General features: G+C 46.9%; 1 protein-coding gene across 4 annotated transcripts in view; it reads right to left on the bottom strand.

The window, feature by feature from the left end:
• The window catches only part of WWOX (WW domain containing oxidoreductase), a 916,676-nt gene that overhangs the window by 675,047 nt on the left and 232,566 nt on the right, over window positions 1-9,063 (bottom strand). The window lies entirely within an intron of this gene.

The following is a 9,063-nucleotide window of genomic DNA, read 5'->3' as shown; positions in this document are numbered from 1 at the left end:
CCCCCATCCATCCACTCCCTTTCTGGAGCTTCTGCTATGGCAGTAAAGTTAACACCTGCAAAGGATGATGATGACAACGACAAAAATGATGTTACGATCTGAAATGCATTAAATCTTTACTAGGTATTCAGGTACTACGTTTCACGAACACTTTGTTATTTAAACCTTTCAACCATCCTGCGGAGAAGGCAATGGCACCCCACTCCAGTACTCTTGCCTGGAAAATCCCATGGACAGAGGAGCCTGATGGGCTGCAGTCCATGGGGTCGCTGGGAGTCAGACACGACCGAGCGACTTCACTTTCACTTTTCACTTTCATGCATTGGAGAAAATGGCAACCCACTCCAGTGTTCTTGCCTGGAGAATCCCAGGGACGGGGGAGCCTGGTGGGCTGTCATCTCTGGGGTCGCACAGAGTCGGACATGACTGAAGCAACTTAGCAGCAGCAACCATCCTGCAAGGGTACTACCGTCACCTCCCACTTTTACTGATGAAGAAACTGAGGATCAGAGAGATGAAGGAATGTGCCAAGGTCACCATGTTAGTAAGGTGTGGAACAGGGCCTCAGAGCCAAGACAAAGATGAATTAGCCAAGGTTTCTGCTTCTCTGGGGCTCAGTCTAACAAAGAAAAATCAATATAGAAAAAAGCATCCCAAAGTACTCCACTCCCGATGACTGGGGGTGTGGTCGATGCTCCCACAAGTGCCTGATCATTCCAATGACAGTGTGGACACAAGAGGAGGCGAAAAGCAAGGCTCCACAGAGAACACGACAGAATCAGCCAGCGAGCAGGTCAGGGGCAGGTGGGGGCAGTGGCACAGGCCTGAGTCAGGAGGCGGAACTGTAACCACCTGGCTTCCCAGGCGGCTCAGTGGTAAAGAACTTGCCTGCCACTGCAGGAGACGTGGGTTCGATCCCTGGGTCAGGAAGATCCCCTGGAGAAGGAAATGGCAACCCACTCCAGTATTCTTGCCTGGGAAATCCCATGGACGGAGGAGCCTGGCGGGCTATAGTCCATGGGGTCACAAAGAGCCGGACACGACTGAGAAGCTCAACAGCAAAGCGGAACACAGAGGCACAGGGCTGGGGCGATCTGATCAATAAATGCAGCAGCAGGATGGACCAGCCTCCAGAGGCCACCCAAGGGTCTTGCTTGCAGGAGAGGACCAGGGCTGGTTTGTGTTTGAGAGCGACCGCTCTGGCCGTTCAGATGTCTGAATTGCAAAGTGAGCCTCTGGTCGCCCGCTGTCTCCCAGATCAGCGTCACTAGGAAAACAGGCAGGAGCCAAGGGGAAATGAACGCTGACACTTGGAGTAAAGGCAGAGACAACTGCTGCCACTTCCGCTTATACAGACTTCAGGGACAGACACCTTTTAGGTATTTGGGAGAAAAACCACCTGAACGCTTAATTGAAGGGATGAACATCTCTTCTCGTGAGTGGTGTTTAACCTCTTTTACATGTATTTCAGCAACACAATTTCCTCTCGACGATAGGAAACTGGCTGGAAGGTGCATCCCCTTCAACCTTGAAGTGACCTTAACCACCTTCCCAGCAGGCAGGGAGGGGTTGCCATCCATCCAAGGACAAAACTCCTTCAGAGACACCACGTGCTACATGACGCATTTCTGAATGAGACAGAGCTTTCTGATTTTCCAAACTACTATCAAAGCAGAATTCAGCAACAGGGCAGATTTTGGACTCAGCTCTAGTCTCACCATCTACTAGCTGGCATGAGCTGGGTCAAGATCTTTAATCTCTTCCCTGCTGATTTCTTGACCTATGAAATGTGGCTGAGCATCATATTAGGCTGAATCATAAGACACTGCCTTTCTTCTACAATTTTTGACCTACCCCATGAAGTCCTTGTGAGTATAAAATGGGATGGCAGATGAGTGCTTAGCTGTGTATGACACATAATAAACAGATGATAAATATTAGCAATTACTATCTCCATCATCATTTTACAGTTCCAAGTCCCAAGCAGGGCTTCGGTGTCTTCATTATTTAAACAATACTTGCTTGTCTTAGTTGACCTGCTTTCCCGTATGGTGGCGTTTCCACAACTCAGCACAGCACACTGTTCTAATCGAACTCTTATCTCTTCTTTCAGCCTCTAAGGAACACAGAGTGCTATCTGCAGAGAACTGAAATGAACCATGCCCACAACACTGGCTATATATACTGATTTATCTGGACCAGACCTAACAAAATCCAAAACGGAATGTGACTCTCATAGTGAGGCAAGATGCTTTTCAAATGAGTTACATTTCAAGGGACAAGGGGATTCTAGTCCAAAGGTTAGCAAACCACAACCCCCAGACCAAATCCCAAATCCAACCCACTTCCTGTCTTTCTAAATAAAGTTTTATTGGAATCTGATCTTGCCCAATCATTTACACATTATCAGTAGCTACTTCCACATTACCGCGGTCTCACTCAACACTCAAGAGACACTCAACACTGTTGAGTGGCTGCTACAGAGACCATTTGGTTCATGAAGGGAAAAACATTGGTATAGCTATTCATTTATATAAATATTTATTTATCTGATTCTTTCTAGAAAAACTTTGCCAACTCATGCTCTGGTCCAGTGCTGTAAGTAATCAATGCTGAACACCAGCAACTAAGTTCATACTGTTTGCTGGTATTAAAGCCCTAACATCGGCTATGTATGCAGTGGTGGGCTGGAGGGTGAGGCCGGAGGCGACCACAGAGTAACTGCATGTACTCTCCAAAGCCGGGCTTTTATTCTTCCTGGAAGGGAAGGTTTTTTTGTGTGTCTTCAATTAACATACATCACTTAGACTTCCGGAAACATGATAGCGATGGCTGAACCTAGAATTCTGTTGGGAAATCAAAACTGTTTATTTTGCAAACATTGCTGTGGTTAATTCAAACACATTTTCATGTATTCCTTGGCAGTGATGACTTTTAATGATGGCAAAAAGGCTCACTGAATTTTTTTTTCCCTAACACATTTAATTGCAAAATGGCTCTTAATTAATTTAACAACCATTCTTCTTCGGTAAGGATGTGTTTTTGAAGATAGTCAGCACTGCGCAAAGTTATAAAAAAAAAAATCCTTATGCTTCACGACAATTTTAAAAGAGTGATAGGCACAGGAGAAGCGAGAGGGCAAATGGTTTAATTTCAACGTCTAGCTCAGTTCCTGGCACTGTTGTAAACACTAAATAATTAATGACATGAAGGGAAAAACTTTTAAAAATAAGCCAAAAGAGGAGGGGAGAAGAGGCGTGTGGAGTACTTTGGTATCTGACAATACAGAGGTTAATTATTTTTCCTGCGGCCCACTGTAATTCTCACTTATTCAAAGCAAGCTGCCCTTAAGGCCACTCAAATCATCCGGAAAGCTGCCCAAAACCAGGGGAAACAATAGCAGCAATGGCAAAGGAGACAGTCTACCCATTGGCTCCGAAAGAGAACTGGGAAGTACCCCCTCGAGTCCATGGCTTTGTGAAGAGTAACAAAGATCAGGGGGAAGAGGACACAGCAGCGGACTGAGTACTCTGTGGCAGTGCAGCATCACCATAGGAGCGGTATTTCTGCTCAGGGCTGGTCATGCATACTAGTCTGTGGGCAACGTGAAGCTCGTGTCCTCTCTCGCCTTGGCTGCGAGGGATCTCAAAGCTCATTTCCAGGCCCAGTTTTTTAAAAAATACTTACTTATTGGCTGTACCGAGTCTTAGCTGTGGCATGAGGATCTGTGATCTTTGCTGCAGCGTGCGGGACCCAGTTTCCTGATAAGGGCTCACACCTGGGCCCCCTGCACTGGGAAGCGCAGTCTTAGCCACTGGACTACCAGGGAGTCCCCAGGTCCACTTCACCAATGGTTGTAAAGACTTCATGAGATCCCCACTTCCTCTACGATCACGTCTGACCAGTCCACTCTGATCCTCTTTTCCTGTTTCGACAGAAATCTGTCTTATGTCCATTGTATCATACTGGATACATTCGTGAAAACCTCTCGAGTCACTGAAGGACCCAGACGGGAGCGCACACACTGTGCCGGCCGCGGGCGCAGCACCATGAGGCGCGTCTGCCTGCCTCGTGCGCGGCCTCCTCTTCTCAACAGGCCTGGCAAGTCTGTGCCGGGACCTGCTCGACATGCACCGTGGCCCTCGGACACACCCAGCCCGTTTTCTGCCTTTGGAAGTAAACTTTTACTGGAACACAGCCATGTTCACCCGTGTAAGTACTGTCCGCAGCTGCCCACTGACACAGATGACCTTACGGCCCGAGAAGTCGGAGGTGCTTCCTCTCTGGCCCTTCTCAGAAAAGCGTACTGACCCCTGCACTATACTCTCTGTGTTCGTATTTTTGTTTAATAAGGGACGACAGAACACCATCTGTTTCACAAATACTGTTTTAAAAAATTATGTAAGAACATTTGATGCCTAAAGAGTTAAGCTTCAGAAGGCAAAACATCTACTCTGGATGGAAGCCTTCTCTGATGTTTCTAGACGCGTTAAATGCTTCATAGTATGGTTTTTTAATACCTCAAGGTGGAAAATGTAGGGGATGGGGAAAAATCAACTTGTAGACTTTGAAAAATTTTTCATAAGACACCATAATTAAGATCTAGATTTAGAGAGTTTATTACAGCTAAAAAAAAAAAAAAAATCTGCCTCTCTGTTTTTCTTTTCTTTTAGTTTTCAAACTGTTCAGAAAAGCAAAGCAACATGATACTCTGTTACAAAAACCAGAAATGGATTTCTCATGTTGAGCAAAAAGTAACAGAGATACATGGGCTAAAACCTTATTCTTAAAACCAAACTGAGGAGAAGAAGAAAGATTAAGCTGTAATTTACACATTGGTCTTACAGGGTAATTTAACCCTCAAAATTTGGGATTTATTTATAATTTATAGCCCACCCACTTCTGTAGAAGGACTAGAGACAGCAAAATTGGAAATAAGAATCCAAGAAAATTAAATCTGGGATTAGTACTTTCTGAAAGTCCTGAATTTTCAAGTTCTAAAAAGTGAAAATAAATAACTTTGTTAAGATTTCTCCCTCAAATGTATAAACAGTAAAGAGGAAACTGAAAAAGTATTCTTTGGATTTTTCTTTAAACACCACTATCCAATTTTTAAGTGAAAGTATTTTAAGTATTTTTAAGTGAAATAAAGCCTGATTTCCTTAAATTCTGCTGGAGACAGAAAGATGAAAAGAGAAAGTAGAGATCCATGACCAAAACAAAGTTCTAGAAATCTTTAGAATTGCAAGTGTTATTTTAAAATTATGTTTTGATCAACTTCCATTAATTGTTATGATGAATCAAAGACCTTAGATGATATTATAAGAGCTAATTGGTAACTGAAAGCCAAGCAATAAATTTCCTATATTATGTGCCATCACTGAAAGTTTTCAAATTTCAAAACTGGAATCCAGGTGTCCATTATTTCAGGAATATATAGAACTCAAACCATAAAACAGTATCTGATAAAGGAAACGCATATATATATATATATATATATATATATTTACAGAAGTCTAGAAGCCGCTGAACTCTTGTTACAGGGCCTGTTCAAAATGAACGCTTTTTGGTAAATTAAGCAGTTAGTATCATGGATGAAACTGTGCAAAGGTATCCCAAACAATACCCTACTGGCTTCAGAGCCCACTACAGAAAATCCTGATGCTCGGTCGGAATCATCAGCAAGGGTCCGAGCTCTTCGCATTTTGATGGAGGCCCTGACCAGTCAGGCAGCAGGAGCACGGAGGCTGGCTGCTTTCCAGGACTGCGGTTTCAACAAAAATATCCTGAAAAACTCAAGATTGGCTGGGACTTACCACAGGCTTCGGTTTGGAACTTTCCGGTAATGCCCCAAAATAATCGGACCTGAGACACACTGGCCGACCACTACCACCACTGACGCTGGGGAGAAGTGCCCTGGGAGCACTGAGGCCCCCTGGGCTGACCACCCAGAAGAAGGAGTGGAGGGGGCCAGGAGGAATGGGGGGTGAAGGGGAGCGGGCAGACAGACAGACTGCGCGGGCGCAGGGATGCATTGGTTGGGGCGTGCAGAGCCTTACAAAAACTGGCTTGAAGACAACACCACCACCTACCGAGTATTCTTGCCAAACAAAAATTAAACAGGAATCTGACTGAGCCTTCAGCCTTGGCTACCATTTCACAGGAAACAGAGAAGACAAAAGAACCAGCTGAATGACACCACCGGGGTGCAGTCAGTGAAACATAGACCACAGAAAACTCTAGAGGACACACCTGCCCTTGAAACACATATGCTGCACTAAATAAAGAGAAATTTAGAAGCTGGAGGAAAACATACAGGCTAAGATGCATTGACCTGATTTGGTTTCTGATTTAAGTAAACTGAGAGAACAGAATACTCATTGCCTTGAATGGTGTTCGGCCCCTAAATTTCTGAGTAACTCGGTCCTCAGTAATTCCTACCAACCACCTCAAGGGCGAGGTGGAACAAGAAGAGGGGTCGCTGTGGATTCAGACAGACTCGGGTTCCAATGCGGGATCTGCCACTTGCTAAAGTCAGGAAAGAGAGTTGGCCTCTCGGTGAGAAGCTGGAGCCTTTCCACTGGGAAACAAAGATAAAATGAGTCATGCCTGGGGATGACTGTAAGGAATTAGAGCGAGGACATGGGCTTAAGTGCTGAGCGTGTTGCCTTGCACGGGATAAACAAACGTCAGGAAGGAATTATGATTTGCATAATCACTGTTAGCAGGGCTTGTTCTGAAAAGGCTCAGTCCCCACCCCATGCCACCACACACCCCCCAAAAAAAACATAAAGAAGAAGAATATCCAAGAAGAGGCTGAATCCACATGCCCTCCTGGTGGAAGGAGACTGGCTCATCTGTACCATGAGCTGCATCTCCCAAAGAGGTTCGCATTTACACCCGTTTCTACCTTTTCCAGGCTCAGACCTCACACACTGCTGCCTGCCCTGGCGTGGCAAGACCACCGGGCTGGGGCAGGACCCGAGGGGACGCACACAGTAAAAAGCGCCCGCACGGACGCCTGGCCTGCCCGCAGACAGGACTCGGCGCGCGTCCACGTGGCACTTCAGTGGACGGGTTCTTCCTCTCCTCAGTCCAAGGGCGCAGAAAGGAGTGGGTCCAGCATGGGCAGCCTCTCCTTCGTTTGCCATTATGTTTTACACACAAGGAGATCTTAACGTTGAAAGACGGGAGCTGGAGATAAGAAGAGAGCGACATGTGTTTTTCTGGCAGTTCAGTCACTGACACTTGCACTCGCTTCTGACAATTCTCAGAATCCACAGACCTGTGAGTGCTGAACTGTCATCTGCCCGGCCGGGGAAGACTTCGCCCTGCTGGTCTTGCAAAGGGAAAGTTGTATGGGATTTTCAAGCTGATTTCTCTAAATCCATGTAAAATACTGGACCCTAGAAAGACTGATGAAAGGAGGTTCGTGGCATGGGGTTGGCTAACAGGAAAACTGCTTTTGTTTATGAACCAAGAAGTACAGAAATTCAGAATTCATTTGCTAAAATCCAGAATTAGGGCAGAATGGGCGACCGCTTTTCTCCAAGAGTTTGGGCTTGGTGATCACAGAAGGCAGTTGGCTTTGATGATTTCTGAACTACTTAATAGTTAAAAACGAATGGTCCCATTAAGACTTGGAAGGCAGTCCTCTTATGTAACAGTTGGCTGTCCTTGGCTAAACGCCTCCTTCCAGTGAGCTCTGACACCAGGACTGGAGGGAGAGTGAAGAGGCGGTGCGTCTCAGCTCCCACAAGAGTGGCATGGTGTCGGGGAGCAAGCGGAGAGTCAAAGCGGATGAAGTGCTGCCTCTGCCACCAACCTGCCAAGGCACCCTGCGAAAGTCACTTACTGTCTCAGATCTCGGTTTCTGGCCCATTGAGAACAACAGACAGTGCAGCAAAGTGGTTTGGCAGGCGGGCTGCCCAGGCGTGCCCGGCCCCAGCGCCCCTGCTGGCTGGCCGCATGCCCTCGGATAACTCACCCTCTCTGGTCTCGTTTTCCTCAGCTGCGTAATAGACAGGGTGGCAGCACTCACCCTAAGGGCTGCTTGGAGACTTACGTCAGGAAAGCACACAAAGGGCACTGGGTGTGGGGCTCCTAACGAGCTCTCGAGAAACGAGCTGTCACTGCTGCTACGGCTGATACTGTTATTGCTGTTCTCTTCCAAACAACCGCAGAAATACTAGGCCGAGGAGTAGGCTGCCAGCAGTTAAACACCGCCTGCTTGCTGGCAGCACACACAACGGCTTGGGTGAGCTTAACTAGGCCTCCCCCAGCCACCACTCTCTTTCCAGAGCCGAGGAGAGAGCCTGGGGCTTTGGAGGCATGTGTTAAATGCGTGTTAAGTGAAGAAGCAAGTGGATAAATGAATCATGAAGGGAGGACAGGGCAAATGTTTAAAGAGCTACAGCTCTGTCTTGATGTGAGGTTCTCCGGGAGCTCTGGCGAGGGCTGGCAGCTACCAATCCCTGCCAAGAGGGCACACAGTGGGGCTCGCCTAGGTCCGCTGGCCTGGGGACGATGCCCAGCTAGCTATCACTGGAGCACAGGGCAGGCCCCTGGGGTGGGGGTGGGGGGCAGTGCAGATCTCACTAAAGACTCTGACTTGACATTCAATCTCAAGGACTCACCTTGCTCCAGAAAGGGCTTTAGAGGACAGACTTCTCAACGGCCTAAAAGAACGAGTGAGAAAACGAAAGGAGAGAGAAGAATCGGCCACTGGACAGCACTGAAGAGTCGGGCCAACATCACGCCATCGGAGCATCTGGGCTTAGACACCTCCCCTCCCATCCATCATCTCCGCAGAGAACTGTTAAAACCAGCAACCCCGACGGAGGCCAACCCTGAGACCACTTGTCACTGATCAGCCTGCTCCAAACTCGGGGACTCTGGTGCCGACTACGGAATTATTTTACCCTTGGCACCACGTGTACTATTATTAACTTAATCTTTGTGTTTAAATCAACTCACTGGAAAAGAAAAATTAAACGAAGTGATTCGTTAAAGAAATTTAAACCGCTATGTTAAATGAGAAACCAGTATTGCTTGCCCTAAAAA

The sequence above is a fragment of the Bison bison genome, unplaced genomic scaffold (assembly GCF_000754665.1).
Source record: "Bison bison bison isolate TAMUID 2011002044 unplaced genomic scaffold, Bison_UMD1.0 scf7180017864295, whole genome shotgun sequence".
NCBI classification, from domain to species: Eukaryota; Metazoa; Chordata; class Mammalia; order Artiodactyla; family Bovidae; genus Bison; species Bison bison.
Note: the sequence above shows the minus strand (reverse complement) of the source record. Positions and strands in the feature narration are given on the sequence as shown.